We start from the raw sequence: 26,709 nt of genomic DNA on the forward strand, positions 1-26,709 counted from the left end.
GCAATGTTAACACCGACTCTTAATATTCAAAGGCTGATACCTATCTGCTATATTTACTCTTCAAATTACTAGATTTTAAGAATTGGATTTATCATTTCATTACATTATCTGTTTTATACCTGCTTACTCCTCTGCTGAGGCCTCATTGTGTTATCCACACTGGCCTCAGCATGAACATGTATTCCGGGGCAAGGTCAGAAGAACCAGATCTGTGAGGAAGTAGTGCACTGTTGTGAGTTAAAGCCTAAGATGGAAGGTGAAAAATGCTGCAAGGACTCCCATGAGGCCTGAAGAAACAATGGTGTCTTGGGGAAGGTGTTTGTGTGTTTGCAGGCTGTTTCAGTATTAGAGCTGGTATGTCAGGATGGTGGGACTGTGTAACTAAAGGAGCTGAATGCTGAATTGGGGTCCTTGTAGTGGTTCTCTAGGTACTCCTGTAAGTGGTAGAGTTTACCCCCTTGTTACTCCTGATAATCTGCTAAATATAGAGATTCAAGTTTCTCCCCACTCCTGTATTTATCAGCTTCATCAGCACCACAAGGCAGAAAATGGTCGTTTGATTTTTACAAAGGTCCTGAACAACATTTGTGACTGACACATGGTCAACTTTCAGAACTGGAACAGAGTGAACAAAAAACTTTTCCATGTTCCTGATTGTCTTGCAGTCAGTTTTGATGGGAAATAGGACTAGGATGCTTGGTCTGCATGAAAACAGAAAACACACATACAAGCTGTGGGCATTTCTCTGCTCAGCACAAACTTGCCTTACTGCTCAGCTGCAGGCAAAATGCATCAGTGAAAAGCAGCACATCAAAGCATGGAGGAATGAGTATGAGCTAGGGCAGGCTGGGGCTGTCATCTAGCAGCAGCAGTGCCTGCTGTCCCCTATAAAGTAGCTGGGGTTTTCTGGCAGAGCTCTGCTGCTCGCTCTAAGCTTTGCTGCAGTGGTGGTTTGGCTACTCATACCTGACTTAGGCTAAGTGTGTCCACAGATGACATTGGTTGCTCTTTTGGGACACAGTCAAACCACATTTACACATTTGTTTGTGTCTTTGCATTTGTGTGAGAGCAATTTGCTGCAGCAAATTACAGGTGGACTAATTTATTTTTAGTCCAGACTGCCAGCATCTCAGGATCCAGTCAAACTTCTGATTTTGTCTCAGAGGTACTCTCAGCATCTCTGTTCAGGAATATATTGAGGATGGTAAGAGATATTTATGGAGCTTTGATTCTGTGTTGTCACACAGGAGTGAATGACATTTTCAGGACTGAAGAGTTTAGTTGAACTGAACATTGCCACTTTTAAAAGTGTTAATCTCCTGCAGCTCACTCGTGCTGTGATGATTCAACTCTAGTTGTTGCTGCTTTGCTGACTACAAGATGATACTGTAATACCATGGCATTAATTACTACTGCAATAACTCAGGAAGGGCATGGCTAAAATATTTAATTCTTACTGTTTCCTGTTTCTTACCTCAGAAGAATAGTGTTTCAGAAGGCATTTAGGAACAATTTAAGCCCACTGTCCTTCAGACTGGTTTTGTTCTGTTTGCTCAAACATGCCAGTTTGTACTTGCAGTTTTTGAACTAGGGTAAATTACAAATGTATCTCCTATATTCATTTACTCTTTTAAAGTAATGGAAAATTTGTGACAAAAGGTGTGACTTGCATGGGAGATGTACTTAGGGCCTTGATGTATCCAAAGAGACTTGAAACATTTTGGCTTCTACAGTGGAGATATAGTCATGAAATTGAAACAACCAAATTAATCATTTCCTTAATTTTGTTTGCCTGGAGTATTTTTATTTCAAAACTGAAAGCAAAAATATACGAGAGCAGCATAGTATAAAAGCATATAAATGTTTCTATTTCTTTCAGAATAATACAGAGGTAGTTGTGTTCCTGATGCACAGTGCTTGCAGCCTTTTTTGCTTCTCACCCCACCCCAGCAGAGGGGAGGCTGGGGGTGCACAAGGAGCTGGGAGGGAACCCAGCTGACCAAAGGGACATTCCATACACACAGCATTATGCTACAGCCTACAGAGCTGGGGGGAGAATATGGGAGGAGGGGATGTTCAGAGTGACAGCATTTTTCTTCCCAAGTCACCATTGGGTGTGATGGTGTCCAGCTCTCCTGTGGATGGAGCATCTGCCTTCCCATGGGAAGTGGTGAATGAATTCCTTGTTTTACTTCCCTTATTAAACTGTCTTTATTTCAACCCACCAGCTGTCTCACTTCCACTCTTCCAATCTTCTCCCCCATCCCACCCAGGGGAAGAGAATGAGTGACTGCAGGGGGCCTCCTTGCTGTCTGGAGTTAAGCCATAAGTGCTCCCTTCCTGCCTTTATGCAGCTGGGGCTACAGAGCAAGGCTGACAGACAAGTCCAAGCGCGAAATGGATTGTGGCAGGGTGATTTCTTTGGAAATGGTCTCCTTTGCTTTGCTCCTTTGGACTACGGGAAAAGAACATTGCCCAGTCAAACCTGGTGTTGGTGATGACTGTGACTGCAGTGCAGTGGCAAGATCTTCCACCGGAATGCATAAATGTTCCCTTTGGGGCTGTATTTTAATTTTAAGTCTCAGTTCTATCATATAGAGTAATCTGTGGATCAGTTTGACTCCATGCTGAAGTGTTCAAATGGTTTAAAAGGTTTGGGGCTGAAGTAATTCGGAATAATATCCAGTGGTTTGCTTGCCATGTTTTTAAGATTTTTTTAAAGTAGCTATGGTGAATTTTTTTTCTCATTTAATAGGAATCACAAGAAAAGACAAACTAGTCATAACTTAATTTTTTCTGAATAATAATTTGAATTTACATGGAATTAGGGAAGTTTTTGTGTGTCTATTTCATTTTTTCTGAAGTAAAAAATATTAAAATCAAGAACTTAGGAAAAATGAGCAGATTTCAGGTGAACTGGAAAGCATGGAAAAACCATAACATTTTTTCAACAAGAACAGTAATGCTACATAATCAAAGGACAACAAATGTTTATTGTCTGGAGGTAGAACTAGATAGATGCCCAGTGATGATTTGTAAGCGCCTGAACCAGAATATCCACAACAGGTTTACCTGTTTCAGAATTTACTCTGTATGTTCACACAGTGTTCGTTCTTATGACTCCCATTCCAATTAATGTCTTTGTTTTTTTGTTGGGGTTTTTGTTGTTTTGTTGTTGTTTGTTTAATGAATAATCTATTACTCTGGAGTTCTCCTTAGCAACACAGAACATAAGCTGTGGTTTGTTGAATGATCCTTGCAAATTCAGACCTTTCCTAGTAGCATCACACACATTGTTTGATTTCCCTTCCGCTACGCATGTCTTTGAAGTTTTAATGGAAACCTGTCAGAAATTGTGACGAGGTAAAGAACTGCATATTTTCAACCTCTCCCATCTCCATGCTTAATTTATAGATAGATCTTCATGTTTGGGCTGGGAGAGTCTGTCTTAAAGTTTATGGAATGGGATTTGACAATAAAAACCTACAACTCTGTATCCCAAAGCAAGTGAGCACTGTGAGGTTGAACAAAATGTTGAAATTCACCCAGGACACTGCCAGAAAGCAGTGAAATGTCCTGGTGTTCCCAACTCAGGTTTTATCATCATGATCTCATTGCTCTGCAGCAATGGTGGGTTATGCACTTACCAGGAACTGACATGGGATTCATTCACAAGCTAAAAGTTGAAAATGTGTATTAGGGGGAAAAAAGGGGGGTTAGAAAATACTAATTATAATCAAACACTTTTAACTATGGAAAGTCTTTCTAATGTCCATCTTGTAGCTGTCTAAAATTACACCAAATAGAATAGTATTTTTGTCACCAAGGCTATTATAATTGACGTTTTCACCTACAATTTTCAAAATGCATAAGATCAAAATCCACCTAATTTTCACAAACATGTCTGTGACCTCTGAAAATTTTTGTGAAGGTTTCTCTTACAGGAGATATTTTATTAGATTTATAACTATTATTTATGGTGCATCTATGTAGTTCTTCTGAGAGAGAATTTATAGAGTTGTAGACCTTAGGCTTGGAAAGATTTCTCATTTTTCTCTTCTTTTTCTATACTAACCAATACAAATGTAAGCTAGAGAATAGATAGGACAGAGGAAAAGATTGAACTAACTTTAAATAAAAGTAATGATATTTTATGGCACCATAAATAGTAGATCATCATCACTAATCATCTCAGAAGTCACATTAGGAAAATAGTGGACAAGAGCCCTGTGGATTTGAAGAAATTGGTTTTGTAAACTGAGAACAGAAATATCCTTGTATTCTATCCAAAGTCCTCTTTCACTTAGAAAGGATATAAAACCTATAAGATATTATAAATTTTTAAAAAATTATTGCATTACATATGTTGCCTATGGTTTGTCAGCTTTTGTTCCCTTTTTCGCCAATCTCAGAAAAAACAGAGATCAAAACTATAATTTTTGACAATGGGATTTGAGCAACTAAATTGTTATGTGGATAAGGAAAACAGATAACTCTTATTCTAACAGTTTCAATATTGATCTCATGAATTGGTTTATAATACACTGTCATCTCAGTTTAAAAAACAAACAAAAAACTCTGTTCTGATGTTAAAGATTCAACTTTGCTTTTTGAATAACATTCATGTGGCAGGTCATCATACAGGTTAAAGCACCTTCATCTTTAATCCAAGGTACAAGGTTTTATGTTAATGATGCCAGATTTTCTTCATCATTCATTCCTAGAATGAATTTCTTTTGGAAAGGATAGTAAGAAATTCCTGACATTGTATAGGTCTTCTTTCCAAATTTTGTCTTGCTAAAGATTATCTTAATAATCATCTTTTGAAGAAGGAGGTGTGGGGCCAGCAAAACTATTCCATCAAGAAATATCCTGATATATAAGCATTTGAGACACATGAAACCTTGTTTGTCTTAGAACTTGTGTGTTAAAATAAATGTGATCCATTTATATGTTTCAAAATAGAATTAGTTAGGTTGGTACATGAAGTGTAGGGGGAAAAGCACGTTTTTAGGGGATTCAGAATCCCCTTAAGCCAAGACATTTTAAAAAAACCCTAAAGATACTTGTATTTAGAATTTCTAAGTGTACTGTAACTGTGCTACATTATCCTGCATCATCATTTTCCATTTAGTTTGCCTCAATACACAGAATATCTGGTCCTATTTTGTAATAAATTAATGAGTACTATGGCCTCAGCAGACCATTTCATATTTTCTTTCTCTGAATGTTCATAGAGAAAATACAAGATACAAAGGACTGAACTCCCCCTCATCCTGCTTTCCTCTTGGAAATATGGGACTTGGAACTGAAGCATCAGTGTGGGTGTAGTTTCAGTTCCAGTAACTTTGATGATGTTCTCCCACCACCAAGGCTGAGAATAAGTGCACATCCCCACTCTTGCTAATCTGTCAATGGCATGGGATTGTGTTTCCCCAGGGAGGCAATGCTGCCCACTGGCACCATTGCCCAGAGCAGGCAACAGGAGCCAGCTCCCATTAGACAGATGCCATTCAAATATGTGTGTAAATTGATAGATTGCTTCCAGGGCCAGCTCTGGGGTGGGTCTTGCAGTCTGAAGTCTGGGGAAATAAATCTCCCTGGGCCCCAGGCTGGTTCCATGCACATCCATGGCAGGCGTGTCTGTGCTGCGCTTGCTTTCAGAAGTCAGTACAGGCTGAGGTGGCCTTCTGTGGAGAGAGCCATGGTCCTGTGCAGCCCTTGCCCACCCCAGCTGCTTGACTGGACCCAGTCTTATTCCTAAAGAGCTATTTCAGTACACAGGCATAATCCTTCCTAGCTTTGCTGGTCCTTGCTAATTTATTTGATTCATGAAATCAGTTATACTGTGGGTATATGGGACATCTCAATTCCTATGCAAAACCAGGCTGCATCCCCTGGTTGTTAGCTCAGGAGATGCTGTGCAGTTAGAAAAAAAGGAAAAATGAAGTGTCCTATTTCATACAAGGGAATCCTGCTAAGAAGTCCAAGCAGAATTCATAAGACCTCAGGCAGGGAAGCATTTGTATGAGGGGGCAGAGCTAAAAACTGAATCTGTACTATTAAAATGAGAAAAGGAAGGGAAAAAAAGCATCAGATGAATGGTTTTAGTAGGCTGGTGAAAAAGAAGTATAAGAATTTAACAACTTCTGGAAAGTAAGAGACAGTTAAGGCAAATGCCTCTTTTTTTCATATTATCTTGTGCTTTTAGAGCTGGTTGACAGCCCAGAGAATTACTGGCAGGCCCAGAAGGGAAACTCTGCCTGTCTTAACTGTGACAAAATCTTTGAAAGAAGACACAGCCATAATGTCAGCATTTCCATAAAGGAGAGCAACACCCCAGAGTCCTGAAAATTCTTCAGAGCAGCTTCCCAGCAGAGCTTTGTGAGGAGTTCAAAGGGGCCATGTGAATTCACAGAAAGTAACTAGGTTGTCCTGTCTCCTTTCTGCCAGGTAGGGAGTTACCTGTTCTCCCACTGAGCCAATAAATTTCTTTTAGAGTGGAATAAATAACATGAGGGGAGAGAGAAGCATTCAGGGGTGGATCTCAGTTTCTGCAAGAGCAAGCACTTCCTCCAAAAAGCAGAAGATCCTTTTGGGCATAGGTTCCAGGCATATGGCCATTGGCATTTTGGGCTCTTGAATAGCTGCCAGATGATGCAAGATCTGATGGCATAGGTGAAGCTTGAAATTACTCTTAAAACCTTCTAAGAGCAATCATTGCCCTTTGAAGTAATCTTCCTTGTTCATGGTACAAGCAGAGGGCTCAAAAGCACAGCCAAAGAACAGCCCTTCCTAGTGCTTCAGAGGCAGGACAGAGTCCCTCTTTCCTATTAGGTAACAGAAGTAAAATATGCCACTGTGGAAAATGGAGATTCTAGAATGCCAATGCTGACAAGCTTTGAGACTTCTTGCAGATGAATCCCATGTGGAAAGCAAGCTGATCCTGATATCAGTGTACCACCCAGGAATTCAGGCTTTGGAATCAGCCATGGATTTTACATGGGATGGGAAAGCTGTTCACTTTCAAGTTCTACAATATTTGGACCTATTCCTGCCTGACATGTGCAGTCAAAATGTGTGTGACCAATGGATGAACTATGTAATATTATATCTGTGATATCATGAATGACTGCCTGATACTCCATAGCCTTAAAAATTATGCTAATAACATTTTCACTGGGTAATGAAACTATTTTTTCAAGGAAAGAAAGGATTATGGGGAGAAAGCATGGAGAGAAGGGGATTTTCAGCAGGTGTAAAATTATTTTATAAAGAAGACATGAACATTTGAATTCCTGATGTGGACTTGTAGTGTTTGATCAAGGGATATATACATTGGTTATCTGCAGTAATATATTTACCTGTCAGCAGGGACATGAACCTCAGTACAAAACAAAATCTAATATTAATGGAAAAACTCCTAACTTTGACTTTTTTTTATTCATTTCAGTTTCTTTTAGGAAACATTTTAGTGTGTTCTGTTAAAATGTACCGCATTTATTTTACTTTTTCTTTTTTTTTTCTTTCACCTATGCCTTTATGCATTCAAATACATTGTAGCATCTACAGGCTCTTTTCTGAATCAGATTAAAGCATACCATGTTTGATGAACCCATAAATAAAGACTTCTATTTTTGCTTCTGTTTCAATCAATGTATATCCACCAAATAGAGGAAGAAAACAGAATATATTTTCCCTTCGGTTGTTCTGGGTCACCTGAAAGTTAGAGATGGAAAAATGTGTTTGAAAACGCTTTTTGTAAAACTGGATCAATTAAAACAATCTATGGTGCAAATTTTTGGAACAAGATGTTTCAAGGAGAGGAGGAGTAAGAAATTTAAATTCACATGCACTAACATAATTTTTTTTCCTTAAATAGAGATCGACTTTTGATTAAGGTGTTGAAGCAAGAGTATTTTACACTCTTGTAATACTTCAACATTGTGCAGGAAGCTAACGTATATAAAGTTTGGTAACAGCTGGGTGAAAACACTTTTTCAAATATTGTTTCAGATGGAAGTCAAAGTAACAAAGAGCTCTTTGTCAGCAATACAGTTGTTGTGTACAGAACTGTGTGAAGTCTTTCAATTGTGCATTTTAACCCCCATAGTCTAGGAAAAATAATGAATTTTAGAAGGCTTTTGTTGCTCAGACTTCTTTTAAGCTTTTACAAATTCAGGGCTTAAAGTACATACAGTTTGACATGCTAAACGTACATTTTCCTGGACTTTTGCATATTGAAAAGGAAGATTTTTTTTCCTGAAGTAACTAGAAAAGCCAACCTGAAAATTGCGATATCTGGTAGCAGTGCCTGTGGAAGCAACAGGTCACAAATGCATATATAGTTAGATGAGATCCATTTGAAGTGTTTGCTATGTCTATCATCTATATAGTAGCGGGATTTCTATTTCTCAGTAAAAATTTTAATATCTGAGGCATATTCTTTTCAGGTGCTTTCTTATCTACTGTCAATTTGTACCTTTGAGTGGTGGAAAATGACCTTTATCAATGGTTAGGACACAAAGACACATTCTTTTCTCTTAAATTTGATGTATTTGTCTGGTTTTTTTTCTTACCTTCTGTATTTGAAGTGTACATTCTTATTTAAACGTTCTTTCTTACAAACACTTTTTATATTTTTAAGCCATGACTACTTCAGTAAATGACACCACTTCTCCAGAGAGGGGTTGTAAAAAAAATAACATTGAAAAAAAAGGGAAATAAAAGGAAAATTTATCTTCTGAAGCAGTTAATCTACAGCAGACAATTTCCTATATTACATGGATATTCTGAAAATGCAAAACAGCATCAATTCAGTAGTTTCTGGAGTCCAAGGAGCCCATGTCTAGCAGTCAGGAAAACAACCTTTAAAGAACGTGGAAAAAACCCAAATCGCTATGACAGTTCTGAATTTGCAAAAGTGCAGATACATCTACTGAAAAAGCCTTTTAAAGGTAACGTTTAAATGTGTGAAAGAAAACCGATCAAAAATTTAGGATATAGCCTGCTTTGGTTTGGGTTTTTTTCCTCATATCTATATTTTCCTTTGCTGGTAACAAATTTTTACCTGTTTTGTTCTGCCTCCCCTGCCAGTTTTAAATTTGCCCCTGCCCTACATTCCCATCTCCTACCAAATGCTTCCTCTCCCTTTTGCTGAGACCTAATTTTCTGCTTGAAAACAAGCCAGGTGAAGAGTTCAGATGTCTGTTTATTTAAAATACTGAAGCACATGGGGTATCATAATTTCATGCAACAGGCACTGATCATGAGCAGTGGGCTCTTATGGAGCTGCTCCCAGGTAACATCCTCAAGGTTCCACACTCAGAATGGTCATTTGTCCTTAATGCAGATCATACAAGACTCGCCCTCCCTCCCCTGCAGCAAAATCCAAAAAGGATGAGGAGGACACTTGAAACCTTTCTACTTATTCAAAGAAACCAAAACCTGCAGCCATTATTTTTGCAGAGGAAAGCTTGTAAATGTAGAAGAGCAAATCCCAGAGGAAAGCAGATGGCGAATAAAAGTGCTCTGAATTTTAGAAGTACCCTATTTTATTTAACAGCTTTAACAATTTAAGATGTATTTAGGTTCTCAGATTTTAGCAGAAAGTGTCTCTTCTATGAGTATTATCATTCCTGCAATGAGCGCCAGGGTACAAGGCAAGGTGCAGATGCTCACCTAGGAAGAGGCTGAACATTTGGGAAGGAAACTGCTGGTTATTTTAGCTAGGGCAGCACAGCAGCTGGAAATAGGGTCAAAACATTTGAGTAGTTTCGGCGATCTGGAAGCTGTGGAGGTCTCTGTGCTGGGAACAAAAGTGTTCCTATGTCCTTTGCTGACAGCACATTGCTTTTCCCTGTGGCCTCCTCATCAGCCTAGCTGGTGTAGTGGCCAAGAGGAGCAGTGACTGGGGGACACTGTGAGGGCTGGCACTTCTTCACTGCACCTTTCCCTTCTGCCCTTGGATGGTTCCTTTGCTTGGCTCCTGCTTGGATTCTGTTTAACAAGTTTGCTTGGCTACTAGAAATGATCTGCTAAATCTAAATGCTTGTTAATATTGGTGTGTCTGTCTTTAACGTGGGATGTCCTACTGTGACAACCAGTTTTACAAAACTGTGAGACAGTGATCATGTTTTCCACTACCTGATGTTTTTCTATTTAACCCAATACACCCCTTTGATTAAGATCAGCTTGAGAAATCTTTATAAGAAATGTCATATCAAAGTGGGTTGTTTGATAAAAAATGGTGAAACATTTCCTGAAGATCGAAGAAGGTGATGCAGTTATTTTAATATAACTACATTATTATAATTCCATGTTGATTTTTAATTTAGTCTACAGTTCCCAAGCACCATCTAAACAGAAGAGAAGTTCAGATCCCTTGCTTTTCTGCAGTCATTGACTCTAGTTAAGGGACTGTTTAGGAGCTGGTGAGCTATATTGAAGTTAATAGACCTGAAAAGGGGTTTGCAGTAATTTTATTGATAATGCAGAAAAAATTAATCCTAGTTTTAAAACGGCTTCCCCCAATTTAGTAAATTGTTGAAGTTGTTAGAATAAAAATAGCAATGGATTTCAAAAGACAATGATTTGAATCACCAAGCACAGGGAGAGGCATCTTGCTGTAAGTGCCTGCCAGTGCAGTAATTCTAAAGATGAGGGAGGAGGACAAACAGCAGTAGTTTAGAAGATGTGAAGCCCTACACACAAAGTCCCCTTTTAAGGGCTAAACTACTAGCCACAGAATGACTCAAATGTTGAAAAGATCAAAGTTTTAGATTGTCAAAATTCAGTGTATTGATTTGGAGTAAAACAAAGCTGCAAGCTTCAAAAGTCAGCACAGGCCAGTTCCAAATTCTTGGTGCTTTACAGGCAGCCAAGAGCAAAGAGAAGAGAGGGTGAATGTAGCAGGGAGCTGTGTGCTGATGGGAGCCCTTCTGACAGGGGGTTGCAGGATTGGAGCTTCTGATTTCAAGGCCAGGTGGTGTGGATGTAAGAACTAAAGGACTAAAGAGAAAAGAAGAAATTCCTGTGTGGAGAGTGTGCTTGGAGAGAGGAAGGAGACAGAGGGCTTTGACCCACATTTAAAAACAAGAATTCTATTACTTTGGAAGGTGTGTGTAACAACGCTTCTTAAAACAAAGAATAGGCATCCTTATATAAGTCAAAATGGAGTTTTAGAATGACTGGGGCCTAAATTTCTGTGGCAGGAGTTATAATTACATGCTGAATACTAGTGTATTAATTGCTGATTGGAAGTTGGGTTAGTTCTCAAGTGATGGAAGAAAAAGCACAAATTTTGTTCTTTGAATTTAGAGAAAGATGAGACGTTTGTGTAGGTATCTAACAGCATAATGGTTTGTTTGCTAATAAGATTTTTGCTAATTTTAGTGGCATTATAGCAAATGCTGCAGTATACATATAAGAGTAAGAATAATACAAAGAACATTACCTGCTAATGTTAACTGCTTTGCACTTGTTCTCATGAGTATTTTGGATAGGCACAATATCTGGAAGCATCTGCCAACAAGAAGCACCCTCAGAAGCAGAATTCACAAACAGGATATAGAGTTTTTAACTAGTTAATTGTTTTCCTTTTTGTTTCTTCCTTGTATAGACAGTACCTTTCTTTCCCCTTTCATCTTTGTGAGCTGACCACTTCTATTACTTTCCTATTTCTGCTGAGGCTGGTAAGCTGGTTTGATGCATTCAGCAGTCAAAAGTGCAGTTCTCTGTGCATTTGTGTTGGCTGACTAAGCAAAGCGAAAGAGGCTGACTGTGAAAGTGAAAAGGTGATTTACGCTGGTGTCATAGTGTTGTGCAGTAATAAAACTCAGGGATTGTTGGACACACATTATATTGTACAATTATATAATTATAAACAATATAATTGGAGGCAGTTGAGCTTGAATGCAGCAGGCTGTTATTTAGCAATCATCTCTTTCAAGGCTCATTAAACACAGATTTATATAGAAAACCAAAGCTTTGCTCTATAAAGGCTAACTGTGTGGTGGCATTTATTCCCTAAAATGTAATGCATAGATCTAAAGCTGTCAACGTCTGTAATGGATTTACTCAGTGATTGTGAATGAGGTTTTTCAGCAGATATGACAATCCCAAGCCCTTTGCCTTTATTTGAGGCATTTTTTCTGAGAGTTTATTTGTATGTCTGGTTTGGAAAGCTAAAGAGCCTACACACACGTACATCTGTCATCTGAGATTTTGAAATCTGACAAGCAGGGACAATAGAAATGGTAAAGTGTTTGGAAGGGTAACAAAGATCTCTTGACGTCATTTATATTTTGTTTTTACTTTAGCCCTTTAATATTTTGTAGTCCTGAAATGATGATTTTATGGGGAAGAAAATTAAGAAGCAAAAAATTTTGTTGCTCCTATCCCAAGGAATTTAGTTTTATTACTTGATATAAGTTTTATTTAAAAATGTAAATGTATAAGAATTTTATGAATAAAGAAGAAAAGCCACAGAACTAATAACATCCTACCATGAGGAGATCTACAACACATGTGTTGGTCCAGTCTCACTCAACCTTTTAAGAGTTGGCAGAAATTTGTAACATAAAGTTGTATTTAAATATTTCTATATATAAACTGAAATTTAGGTGTTTAAATATTTTTCTCAGGTTTTTTAGTATCTAGAAGTCTATCTGATTTTTATACAGAGTTGTTAAAGTACTATATAAAAAACTAAGACATGTACTTGAAAGGAGAGCCTGCAGACCACCTCTCTGGGTGCAGCCCTGTGAGAGCGCAGCTTCACACTACCAAATATCTGGCCCACATGTGCTCAAGAGAGTTTTGCATTTGTTATCATTTCACACATGAATTTTTAAATGCTTCATTTTAATGGTGTCCCTGACATTCAGTGTTTCATTGCTGTTCCTTCTCTCAGTGATCTGGGGGGGTCTGACAGGTGCAAGGCTCCTGTGAGTTTTGTCATGCCTCTGACTGCACAAATCTCTGCCATGGTGCTGGTGCTGCATCCCTGTTCCCAGAATGCAGTACCTGACCTCAGCAGCTTGTGGCTGCCAGCCTTTTAGCAGCTTACTGCATTTTGCATCACTGGCTTTCACTTTGCTGGGTCAGAAACATGTCTGCGCAATAATTGCAGTTTACTTCAATTCACCTACGATACTGGAAAATGTTAATTATTCAAGTATCAGTTATTGTAGATAGATGTTTGGAATGCATGTAAAGCATTGTGCAGTTGATACCTTTAGCAAATATATCTTAGTTTTAGCCTTTAGTAACTATGATATAGAGTTGTGCTTGTTTCAAAGCTGTTTTCCTTCCCCCACTTCAGACTTGTTTGCTCATTTATCTAAATGCGTTAACTTGCAAGGTTTCTCAGGTTCACATTCCTGAATTAACAAGGTCCAACTTCTTGTAGCACTATTTTTAAAGTTTAGAGATAAAGTGTTTCAAAATGCCAGCCATAAAATTCAATGTTTCTTGGTAGATTAATATTTTTTGCTTTTCATTAAAAAAAGAAAAGTATATTTTCTTAGGAGCATAAGGAGCATAGAAGCAGTCTTCACTGGCTCCATTGTAAAATGGTCTCACAACATTATGACAATGGTTTGATAGAAATGTTTTTGCTTTTTTCCCCTCTCCTTTATGCAAATCTACCCAATCTAACTAGGTAATCTAGGTAGTTGACTTGGTTTGTGCATTGTGTTATGGCTTCAGTATTCCATGGTTTCAGAAGTCCATAGATAATGAACCTTAGCTGGAAACAGACTTGGAAAAGCCGAACTGCTCCTGTTAATTCTGTATCTTCTGAGTGCACAAGCAGTGCATAACTTAGGTCCCCAAACTTTTAATTTCTCAGTTACATTAAACTGTTTTTAAAAGAAAATGCTGAGTTATGTTAATTAACACTGCCTTTTTTGTTTCTATCTAAAGTCCTCTCAAAAATAAATTGCCAGTGGTCTCCTGGTGCTCTGGATGAAAGAAGCAATCCTTATCTCATGCTTTACAGAAGTTCCTGGCTAGAAAAGAGTACAATGTGGAAATTTATCTTGGTTAATCACTATAGTATAGTGTGCAGGCTTCTATGATTTACAAAATATTGACCCCAAATCAAGAACTCATCTTTCTACAAGTGGTTTGGCTTTGAGGTACTCTTTCCTGATGTACTACAGCTATGAAACAGGAATTGCTGTATCACAGGGTTTGATCACCCTATGGATGGCAGAAAAGAGAAGCAGCATCATGGGATTTCCCTTAAAATTTGTGTTGGCAACATCTTCCCGAGGTTCCTGGTTCCTTGGGAGCCACAGACACAGCATCTCCACCACAGGGATCCCACACTGTCTTTGTCTTGCATGACTTTTGCTGTCTGTGTGTCCTTCCCATGAAGGTGAGCAGATTATTCTTCAGGACATGGAGTTTTGCTCTGCTTATCCCATCATGGCTGGCTCATTGGGAAGCTCTGCACAGGCAAAGAGCAGTAGCCAAACAAGCCTTCATCTTTAGAGGCACTGTGATACCTGAGCTGTTGTTCTTTCCCATACTTGAAACAATAAATTTTTATCTTGCCTCAGACATTAGGGAGTAATAACTTAGAGCTGAGGGTCTTAAAATTGTTACTTGAGGGAGAATTAAACAATACTTAACAACATATATATAGTAAGTGTAAAACAACCTTAAGAGGAAAACAGAATTACACTCCATGCCAAATAGTTTGCTCACTGAGAAAATTGCAATTTTTTTGAAGCTTTAACTCTTTTGAGAAATTGGATATTGGTTTGTGTGACTTCCACATTTTTCCAATTGTATTTGTATCAGTTTTCATATAGTGCATTTCCTACTCTGAAAGGTTAGTCCAAAGATAAAATATTCCCTATTGTAAACAGCCATATTGCAGACAAACAGCTCAGAGCACAACTAATAGGATTCACTCACAGATCTTTTCCATCATTAGTATTGCATAACTGTTTTGTGCACTGAAAGGTGATGGTCTTTTGAAAGAAGGAAGCAAAGAGAAAATTGAGACATGAACTCCATCTTGATGTAAAAAAGAAATGCTTTCAGCTCTACATATAAGGAAATACGTTTGAAATTGAAAAAAGAAAAACACTGTGTATTAAATCTGGTGAATCTTCAAGCTGATTTTTAAAAATCTAGATAAACATATGTATCAATGATTGAATATATTGCTGATATATTTCCATTACACTGATTTTGATTCATAAATCTTCCTCTAAGCAAAAAATGCAAATAAAGAGAAAGACACTATAGATTTAAAACATAAAGAGTAAAATTCTCAAAGAAATTATGGATCTTGCAGCATAAATTATTTCTTTTCCCTTCAGATTTTGGCAAATAGATTATAAAGATGAAATAGATATGCCAGTGTTTATCCTGCCACTCACCTTTAAAATGTTTTCAGATCCTCATAGAAAGAGGCTGTGAAAGCCTTTCTCAGTCATTGCTTTTCCTATGGCAGAGCCAGTTCAAGCGCCTGGACCACCCTCAGGACCTGGGCACCTTCAGGGAAATGTAGAGGGATCCTTCTGAGATCAGCAGGGCCCTGCCTGAAGGAGCTGGTTTCATTTATTATTGCTAATAATTGCAAAGACAGGGGTTGGACTGCTTCTGAGGAACTAATGCAAATATTACTTCAAAGATATTCAAGGCACAGGAAATGTAAAGCAAAGTGAAGTGTAATCCACAGGGGTGGGGGTGGAGAATCAGCTTTGGCTCGTTCATTTGAAAGCAGTGGATACATTTAATCTGAACTGCAGAGCCCTGTCCAACTGGTTAAAACCTCATCTCTTTTAATTACTGAAGTGTTCCCTAGAAAACTGTTCTAATAGCAAACAAGTGCTGCAAATCAGCACAAAGGAATGTGTAACTCTTCTCTCGTGTAAGCACATGACAAATCAATTTGCTTGCAGGCCATAGCAGAAAGTTGGTGGTCTGCATCTCTTACCTCTTCATACCGAGTATGCTGTGACAGAATTATTCCTGAGGAAATTTCCTGATGCATTATAAGGCCAGACTGCTGGTTTGAACCTTGCAGCATCTAACAGTGTTAAATTTTACTTTCTTGTTTGCACTTAGCTACGTGCAAACATGGCTCACCACAAAACAAGCAAACAATGGAAATAATGCCGCTGTCTCAACTCTCCCAAAAACTATATTTTAAAAATTTTTTCCTCCCTCTTATATCCTAAAATATTGATGGATATCTTTCTACCCCAAGGCAAGAAAAGGGGGTCTGGAGGATATCTTTTGCCCTTCAGTAACTGCTCTAAATCCCTATCAAGTTAATGGAAGTTCTGCAACTCAATTGAGTAGAAATGGGATTAAGCCTTTGCTTACTGATCCCATTCTGATGGATTCAAGTTTCCTGCATCCATATCACATACAGAAAAACAGGAAGGCCAACATTAATGGATATTGCTTAAAAAAACTGTATTAGGTGTCATAGGTTAAATGATCCTGACTTGTGTATCTTTTCATAGCCTACTCTGAAACAAGATTTCTTGTGCTGCTTAAGTGGAGTCAGTGAAACAAAACAAGTCAGCAATGGTGGATTCATGTTTTGTTCTTCACTTGAGAACTTACATTTCTGTTCACCCAAAGATGGAAATTGTGTGCTGTATCCTCTCAAGCTCACACTTTACTGCTTTCATGCTGGTAGAGAGTTGAAGCTGCTTTCTTTTCAAGAATATTAGCACTATAAATATGTCCTACGCACATTTATGAGTGTTGGACACCTCTAATTTCTGCTTGCTTTCTAGTGAATGCAGGCTGATAGGGAGTATTGTTTGTCTTGCTTTATAGCTCAAGAAATATCAGCAAAATTGTTCAAGATCTTAGGCTGAATATATGAGGACTAAATACTTGACGGCTATGATTTTTAAAGAGCCGATTTTATAAAAATGCAGTGGATATAAGGGTCCTGTTGGCAGAAAAGAGCCCCTTGTCTCCCTGACAGTCCTTATTGTCTCTTTTCATTTCCCTTTTGCACCCCCTTCTTTTGGTTTTTCTCTGAGAGAGAGGATATGTAGAATGGAGCAAAGATGAAAAGTGGAAGTAAAATCCTTCACCAAGGATTTTTCTCCTGGAAAGCTGAGAGGCCTCAGAAAAAAGGAAAAGAATTCTAATCTCATTTGCTTCTCCTGTGTTGTGCTAGTTTGGAATGTGTTTGGACATTGTTTATGGTGATTACCTAATTAGATTCTGGCGTGAGTTGTTTTGACTCATTGGCCAGTTGGGGCCAAGCTGTGTCGGGACTCTGGAAAGAATCATGAGTTTTCAGTATTATCTTTTTAGCATTCAGTAAGTATCCTTTCTGTATTCTCTAGTATAGTATAGTATTCTTTAATATAATATAGTATAATAAAGTTATAAATTAGCCTTCTGATACAATGGAGTCAGATGCATTATTCTTGCCATCGTTGGTGCATCCCTGCAAATACAATATAAAGGAAGAAAAATGTGGGGTTTTTTTTGATCTTTGAAGATTTATTCAAAGGGATTCATAAGAATTTGTGCATACCAATTCTAATTTTTCAGTCACTCTAGCAGGTTTTGTACATCTTTCTGAGATACTTCTTAGAGCCCAATGCTAGACCCTAGTAAGCACTGCATAAATATTTAAAAAAGCTAAATCACTGATTGGGAAATCAGTGATTTATCAGTTCATATTTGAATTGTAACAGAAAGTGAAAAGAAAGTTTTGGGATCCGAAGTTGTCTGTGGAGCTAAACTGCTTTTCATCCTTCCCCAAATCCATGGTTTGTTAGCCTGTTCTAAAGAGAGCAAGACTTTATCATGAGTGAAAATGTTTTCTTCATATTCAACAGGTCAAGTTTTCTCTGGATTGAGGTGGAACTGTGGCTTATGGACATCTGATGTGATAAGTAAGTTGAATTTTATGTATTTTATTGCATTATTACCAATGACAAATTGATATGCTAGTGTAAGTGCAATTTATTATCTTTCTTATTTTGCATTTTTACAAGTAGCAGTGAAAATTTGCCTTTCTTTCCATTTCTCCCAAATGACACTTCAACAGCAAGGTTTAAATTGTTAGAAATGACTATTTTGTTTAGAAACAATACACATCAGGAGCTGTTAAACAAAAAAAAAAAAAACCTTCAACAAACCTTATTTCTTGAAATAAGATGTTAAGATATTCTATTGTGAAAAAGGATATTTGGGCTTGTGAGAAGACAGTTCAGAAAATCTGGTGCAATTGATGTACAGCCCATGTGCTCATACACTAATAGACAATTGTTTGGGTGAAGTAATGGTCAACAGCACGACATTACTTAATGGCACTGTTTCCTCTTTGGCTATTTAATCATTGTGCAGTGTTTAAAAAAGGGGTCCAAGCATGTCACTAAAGTGAAATTAAAGTAGGGGTAGAGTTTATCTTGTGATCTTTGCTGAATTTTATTATTCACAAGAATTGTTTAATACTTGAGGCATGCAGTTACAGATCTGTTTGGTCTTATGAAACAGTGGTGGGACCAAGCAGGAGTTTTGCTTACCTTGAAGTATGTGAGGCTGCCCCAGTGCTAGAGAAATAGTGAAGAAAATGTAAAAGGATTTGAGTTAAGGTTGCATAAGGCTCTAGAAACACTTTGTCACAGGAACATCCACTAGGGAAGTGATTCCTGGAAGAGTTTTGGCAGTCAGAAGCAGTTAGGCAAATGGTGTCCTGCTCTGTTTGTGTCAATCAAATTGATGCATTGTAGAAAAGTGTATTTAATTGTGGAGAGTTGAGCTGAAAAAGTTGGGACTGCAACTTAAAGTTGCAATAAAAATTTCTAGATATAAAAGAAAAAAAGCGAAATTATAAATAGCTAAAAGTTTGCCATTTCTGAAAACCAGTTTAGGAGACTGCTTAATGATGTAACTTTTCAAGTTGCAAGGTAACTTTTTCTGAAGTAATCTTGACAAGATATATATATATATATATATATTCTTGTTAGGATTTTCAGTCCTATTTACAGTATGTATTGTTTATTGTTGTTTACATTAAATTTTTTATAGTTAGGATTTAGAAATGAAGGTAGGGAAAAAATTTCTGTTTTCATTCAAATTGATACAGACCATCAGAGGCAAACTGGTAGCACCAGACTAGCACTGGGATGATGAAATGACAGTAAATTAAATTACAGGGAAGGTAAAATATATTATAATATTTTTAGCACCAGAACAGTTTGCCACCCAGACCTATATATCACACATGAATTGAGCAGCTTCTAAAATGTCAGTACATTGTGATTTAGAGCTCAGAAATTTGTCCTTTCCCAGATAAAATGAAGTTTATTTTGTGTGCATGTAATACCTTGCAATTTATTATACAGGCAGGCACTTAATGGGGTCTGAGCATGAATGCCTCAAGTGAGAGGTGCACTCATACTGCAGGAGTGCTTAAGAGAAATCAGTGTTGCACACGTGTATGTAAATGTGATTGAGAACACTGATATATTTTTCCATTGCTATGTTGCCTTTTATCATGGATTGGATAAATCCATTCTTGCTTGTGGGAAGCAGGAAAAGGAAAAAATGGTGCTGCAGAAATATGTGGATCTCTCCCTCCTTGCAGAATGAGAAGGATTCATATCAGAGAACTGCATGAACTCACCTTTTCATAGGTTTGCTTCCTGGTGTTTGTGTGTGTGTATGAGTATCTGTTATGTAGCAGAAAAGATCAATGCATTTCATAGATAAGATCTTTCCTTAAAAGAGGACAAATCTAAGATCTAAGACTGACAGGAACAAGTGTCCAATGTTCTGGAAGGTCTGATCCTGAGGAAATGGAATATAGATTGTACCACAGGTTTAAACCAGAAACAGAGTGACAGAATTACAGTCTGTAAAACACAGACAATGTTGTCAAGCCACAAACACATTGAAAGTTTTTCATAGTAACATAATTAATGTCCTAAAATCCACCAGGAAAACAGATGGCAGACAGTGGATTTGATGTGTATACTGTTCATTATGTGTGTAGAAGGATAGTGAGACTTTTATTCTTGCAGGAGGAGCAGCACTTTGCTGAGAAAGAGAGGCAGGCACACAGGCAGCTGTTTCAGGAGATGACGTTCCAGCAAGTTGGAAATATGGACCTGAGAGGGAAATGGAGAGCACAAAAGTGAGAGTTCGGTGGCAGAGGTTAGAGCGGAGGAGCTACAGTGAGAAGCTGAACAAATACAGTTAAAAACACCCTTCATTATCCCTGGTTCAGTACCTTGGGTTTCTCTCATTGCTAGTGCTTAGTTACTTGTTGTGATGGCAACTCCCTACCTTGGTTCATTCTGCTTTAATTATCAGTTGCATGGCTTGAACACAGCAAAAGTACAAAGGAGATGAAATTGGAGTCATAATGGCCAGGTTCAGACAGGTCCTCTAAGGTTGGCAGAAGAGAATAAAATCTGCTGAAAGTATTTGGGAAAAGCTGCTTTTCTGTTAAGAAATAATGCCAGTAACTAATGTGTAAAGAAAATGAAGGAGTACCATCCACATGTAGTTTACAAGTGCAGGAGAGGTAAACTGTGCAGTGAACATGGACTATATGTTAAAGAACTCAAGCAAACACCTTTAAAAATCAGTCATATTGCATCATATTGCTTTGCTTTTAAATTAATTAATATAATTATTTATTACAGTGATACCATTATGTGTGGTTCAGCATTGGATAAGATTCCCCCTGAAGATGAATTTGGAGTTGAAAAAAATCGAAAATAAACTTTCAGTGGACACAGAGCTGAAAATGAAGCTATTTCTGTTCTAACAGTGTTCTTTCTAATAGAGGGTACTGCAACGTGCAGAGGCTGAGAGATGTCAGTGAAAATAACAACCTGACATTATATGTGCAGTAAATACTGAAGACTGGAGGCTGGTTTATTACTTTTTTTTAAAATGTGTGGGTTGTTTGTTTCAGTTTTAGTTCATGCTAATCTGCTTGATAGCTCATTATCTTTCTCCTTTGGTTTCATGGCAGTCTACCAGCTTATGTTAATGGCTGTTTCTTTATCCAGTCTCATAAGGTCATCATTTGAAATGGTAACTTAGGGTAGATGTTTACATAAGTTAATATCTCTTTTCATTTTATATGGGTACACTGAAAAACTGAAAATCACTTACTTTCAACAAATTGTACTAATAAAATGCAGTCTTTTGAGACTAAAACGCAAAATTCAAAGTCTATTAGATTGGCTATCTAATTAGAGTTCATGACAACAATATAATTGTTTTTGTTTAAAAAAAAAAGTAATGCAGACAAAACAAACAAAAAAATCATGACCAGTGAGGATTTGTCCAGTTAAAGAAAAGCAAAAGCCCTTCTTCATCTCAAGAAATCTCGAGAGCTAGAACTGGCACCAGTATGCTCCCTGCTGCAAATATTGAGGTACATAAGTCTTAAAAAGCTGTATTGTAGTAAACACTGGACTACATGCTTTAAATGGCAGATTTTGGCTGACTCTTGGATATAAGTGAGGAATCCTTACCCCATGAATGAGCCACACAGTTCTGGCTGAGTTGCAGTGGCAGGAAGCTCACTGTCAGACCTTGGCTAAGGTCAGGAGCCATGGTGTCAGCTCTCAGTCCATTTATTGAGCAGAACTGAAAAACAGTAACACCTCACCAGTAGCTGGATTGCTCTTGTGCTGTAGCTCTGGAAAAGGGGAAGAGTGGAGTGCAGAAAGAAAGAGAAAAAGATATAAAGTGATTCTTGCATGACTGGGTTTGTGCATGAAACTTCTTGTGTCTTCTCAGCAGTATCTCATCCTGTGGAGTAACATACTAAACTAGGTGATCACAGTCAGGAGGGATTCCTTGCTATTCCTCCTACTTTGTGGCATCAAACATCGATTTTGGAGCACGGCCAGGGTTAGATATTAATAAACAAGTGGAGTTGTCAGTATTTTCTACAATGAGGGCATCTACAGTACTTTTGTCTCTCATCTTGTTGGTTAGGAGGACATATTTGACTGTGGCTTTTCTCTGATAAATTCTTACACGTGTCCCTGCACTCAGATCTACACTTGTAGATATTTGTACTGTACTGAATTAGCTAAGAGTCACGTTTGAATACAGTATTTGTACTATACTGAATTAGCAAGAGGTCCTCTATGAAACTTTGTTGTGTCCTCTAGCAGTAATTTTAAAGGGAAGAAATAACATCAGATCTTGTAGATTATTTCATTTCCATCTACATTCACCAAAGTGCTAGAGAAATCTTCCTGAGTAGTGGAGATAGTGAATTTCACCTTTTCTCAGTGCCCACTCTGCTGCCTTGGTACTGTGGTTATTCTGAAGATCCTTTGAGTTCAGCTGGTTGCTCATGCCATGGTTCAGCAAACCAAAAGGCTCTCATTCTTAAAACCCTAATGAGACTTAAACATGTGCTGAAATGTCTTTTGGTGAAAAATCACAGAAGCACAAGCAAAGATTGTAATGTGGCCTTAACTGGTATTGTAAAACTTAACTTTGTGTTAAATATTCTGGTTTTGAAAATTGAGAACATTTTAAAAGCTCTAGCATTCATTTACACATATATGTTCCATGCATACATCATGAGGAAATGTCATTTTACAAGTTGCTACCACCCCTTGATCATTAATTATCCTTCTTGTGCTCTTTCATTAGTTCGTGGCAGGAAAAAAAAATATCACGTGCTATGACATTTTGGTGTAATTTGAGAAATCAGAATATGCAAATAGATATATTACTTGTTTTCTGTAACTGCATTGAAATTTGCTTTCTGCAGCTGGGGAAGAAGAGAGCAACTGTGGGAGCATATGTGTTTGAAAATGTGTAATTTCACAGTGTGGCAGATTTGGCATGTAACAGGAGGGTCTCTCCCAGAGTGGTTGTTCCTGTGAATAAGGCTTTCCTTGACCTGCTGCTTCTCCTGAATGCCAACTCGCTTTGCAGACCTCAGAGTAAGGGATGGGGGAACTGGAAGCTCAGGTCCTTCTGAGCTTGTGGCATTTATATTGTGAGACAGTTGAGATCGAGTTCATTTTGCTAAGCTTCTCACCCATAATGGATCTGTCACATAAACTTGACAACATATTTGTATCCATTTGGGACAGCATTTGCTGCTCAGCTCTCTCCCTGTGCAAGTTTCCAGCAGACCACTCTGATTTACTGTTGGTAACCCTTCCTCTCCCCCTCAGAATACAGCTATCTTTTCCATAGGTTGGGATCGCCTGATCATCCTTCCCACAGGCTTCACAGGCAGTCATCTGTTCCAGCCATGCTTTACCTTTGAATTGGTAGAGAATTTTGAATTTGAGAGCACCTCTCAATTTGATGCCAATTTTCTCTTCTTCAGCTGGCGTAAAGATGGCCCAGCCAAATAATGGAAAAAATGGTGATTTATGCCAGAAACTCTATTGGTTTTTTTCTTCTGAATTCAAAATTTGTTTGACTTTCTGTTTATTGGTAATTTTCAAAGAGTTGCTGGTTTTTTTCTGATGTAAATATGTGGCAGGGCTGGTGGAAAGGAAAATAATGGTATCTCATAAACTGAAAATCTGACTTTCCTGCCAACTGTGTCTGGGAAACCAAGTTATCTTTCAGAGACTGGAGCTGCTAACAAATGGAGAAATAAATGACTGCTTTTTTGTATCCAACAACTAATGCTGAAATTATACAAGTGTATTTGCCTCCAAGTTCTGATTCAAAATTGGGTGTCTTATTCTACTGAAGACTTAGTTGAATTTGAAATATAATTTCAGTCTTTGTGGCACAGGAGGATATTTTACCCCCTCCCTTTCTCTTCCCCCAACAAGAGAAATTTTTCGAGTTCAAATCACTGAATAAACCTGCAGGAAGACATTCATTTCTAAATATAGTAAGCTGAGCTATAGGCAGTACCAAGGCCTGGAGAGACAAGTGAAAATGAAACCACTGACTCTTCTCTACTAATTCATCCCCTGGGTCTCTCCTTTCCAGATTTCTTTTTCTTCCTTTCTCTCCTTCTTCTCCGCTTTTCCCCTTCAGTGCTGCTTTTTCCGTAATAGTTATATAATGACATCTTTCCTTCAGGATGCATCCTATATAGTATAGCTTATATATGTCTTAGTAGTTCTGTTCAAATTCATATCCTTTCAGTTCACTTTAGAGACTTTTTCCAAGCTTGAGTTCAAACCAGCAGTGGTTTTCCCAGAGAGGGCCAGCTCTCACAGCATTGCCCTGGTTCCAGGTCAGTGCATGGAGTTTAGGTTTAATAGCATGTCCAAGTATTTTCCTTCTTTGACCTACACAGCCCTATCTCTAATAAGACAGCATCAAAACTGCTTTTTCTGTGTTTCCTGAGGCAGACAGAAATAATAATACTGGTCAAAGGGTAATGCTTGAAGGCACATTTCTTTTAAAAACAGAGATGGGTTCAATGACTTCTGCCACCAAAGCGTGGCAGTTGCAAGTTAACTATCAAGGGAGAGTGAAGCTCGCTTCATTCTCAACAAGGTCCATTTAGCAAAGCTGATCTTTTTCACTGGCATAACTTACTGCAATAAATAAATAAGTAAATTCTGTATCTGGTGCTTCTTTGTGGCATGTCTTTTTTTTTTTAGCACTCTCTCCTAAAGCTGTCGATGGCTTTCTGATACTTGCTGTTGGTCTTCCATTACCTCCCCTTGAAAATCCCTGTGGGAGACAGCCAGAGCACTTGACAAATCCACTGCTCTTCAGAGGCCTTTCCAGCTTTTCCAGTGTGCATGTTAATTGTAAAAGCTGAAATGAAATACCTTGGGCTGCACTGACCTCATAATCTGTTTTTTAAATAGCGTCTCCATTCCATAAATCCTCTTAGAGATAAATTAAAAATGCCTGTAGAAGAGATATAGCCTGAATGTAATAATTAAGCAGGTGCTAAGAAGCAACCTATTATTCATGTATCTGGGTTTTGTATGATAAAACAAATTCTAAAATGTTATTACTGCTTGAAGAGAGACTTGATCGATCATCATCTCCAGCTGCCCAAGCACAGAACTGAGTAATTGGAGAAAAATCTTATGAAAGGGACCAACCATCATCAGACCAGAAGTTTTCTTCTAATCAAATCAGTTTTAGGAGTAGCTTCTTCCTTGCTAGGCAGTACCACTTAGATTTTTTTGTCTGAATGCAGCCTGAAGGGGCAAATACCTTCTTTGAGTGAAAGGTATAGGTGAAAACAGCATTGCTTCCACACCAGTGCCATTTAAAATCCATTTTTAGTTATGCCTGGAGGATAAGCGGTATTTGACCACAAGCCAGTGGTAAGCAGCGGTGTATCAGAGGCTGTTGTTCACAGATCATTCAAACTGAAGATTATCAGTCAAGCCCAACCTTGCAAATGAACAAGAATTCAAAAATTCTGATACCATTTTTAAAATGGAAAGTAGAGGCAAAACTAGGACATTTCTGTAGTGTGGCACTGAATTCAGATATTTAGTAAGCAACTTCTGTAGTAAGTTTACTATTTTCTACATAGGGAAAGTAGCCAACTGGGATTTTATTTTGTTTGGGTTTTTATTTTTTTCCCTTTCTAAACTGCTTCTCATGAAATTATGATCACTTGCAATTTGGGAGCAGAAATACCACACAGGGAATAAAAAGCCTCAGCTGCTTTTTCAAAATGAAATAGCTGTGTCTAAAAGGACTCTGCTAGACAGCTTCCAGAGGGCTGCAGAGCATGCTGGCTCTGTGTGTGCTGTGCCGCAGAGAGAAGGGCCTGGAGGCTGGGTAACGTGGGGTTTCCTGAAAACTCGGTGGCTGGAGAGATTTCAAATTCTTAATTGTCTTCAGAATAAAACCTTTATGCATGGCATTGATAAATATTACTTTACAGCCGTGTGTGAAATCGTGACAACATCACTGGAGAAGGGCCTGGCTGACAGCTGTGATTGTGCTATCACCCGTCGGCCACGTGTCCCTGCTGAAGCAATTGGGGGCAGATAAAGCGTGTGCCATTGTGTTTTGTACTGTGCCTGGCACAATGAGGCCCCACTGCTACCTGGCTCTGCTGGGCACTGTCAGTCTGGGAGCATTATAACAGCTTGGAAATTTGTAAAATGCACAGACAAGATGTTCAGATAAAAAGGGTACTGGAGCGGTGTGAAATTGAAAAAGCTTTTGAGAGATTTCTCGCTTAAGCATTTGCTACTCTTCTGTGCTGTTTTGCTACTCTTTTGTGATGTTTCATCCTCCCAAAAATGTACTTTCTCATAAAAATAAAAAAGTATGCATTTCTTTCTTTCTGTAGAGAATAAACATGAATGCAGAGTCACAGTCAGGCCTCGTTCAAGGTGGACATTTTTCCCCCTTCAAATTTTCACATTGTTGAAGATATCATTTTAGTTCAGTATTATGTAATGTGTTAAAAGCAGCAAAAAAGAAACATCCTTGAGCATTTTTTGATTTACAAAATGTATCCTTTCAGATTTATTTTTTTCAGAATCTAGTTATGGCATTCTTGATTTTATGAGTGGAGTCTCAAACACTCTAGAAGGCTTTTTTTTGTTTTCTTTTGCATGAAAATAAGAGGTGGAAATTCAAAGGTGGATAATTGTTTAAATTAATCCAATGTTTCTTTTAAATCTTGAAATACTTAGCATTGTCATCAGTACGTTAATGAGCTTCTTCATTTTGAAAATGTTGCCTTTATTTATAAAACAAGAACTAGTTTTTTATTGTTCAGATTAGCTTTTGCAAAAAAATATATTA

The 26,709-nt window shown here is 38.0% G+C and overlaps 1 protein-coding gene across 4 annotated transcripts in view; it reads left to right on the forward strand.

Moving 5' to 3' along the window:
- The window catches only part of LOC132082512 (poly(rC)-binding protein 3-like), a 496,107-nt gene that overhangs the window by 180,022 nt on the left and 289,376 nt on the right, over positions 1 to 26,709 (forward strand). For all 4 annotated transcript variants that reach the window (XM_059487243.1, XM_059486931.1, XM_059487391.1 and 1 more), the window contains one exon: positions 17,841 to 17,897. The gene's annotated coding sequence lies outside the window, so the exon portion shown is untranslated. The remainder of the gene's footprint in view (positions 1 to 17,840; positions 17,898 to 26,709) is intronic.

Source organism: Ammospiza nelsoni, chromosome 1 (assembly GCF_027579445.1).
Source record: "Ammospiza nelsoni isolate bAmmNel1 chromosome 1, bAmmNel1.pri, whole genome shotgun sequence".
In the NCBI taxonomy this organism is placed as follows: domain Eukaryota; kingdom Metazoa; phylum Chordata; class Aves; order Passeriformes; family Passerellidae; genus Ammospiza; species Ammospiza nelsoni.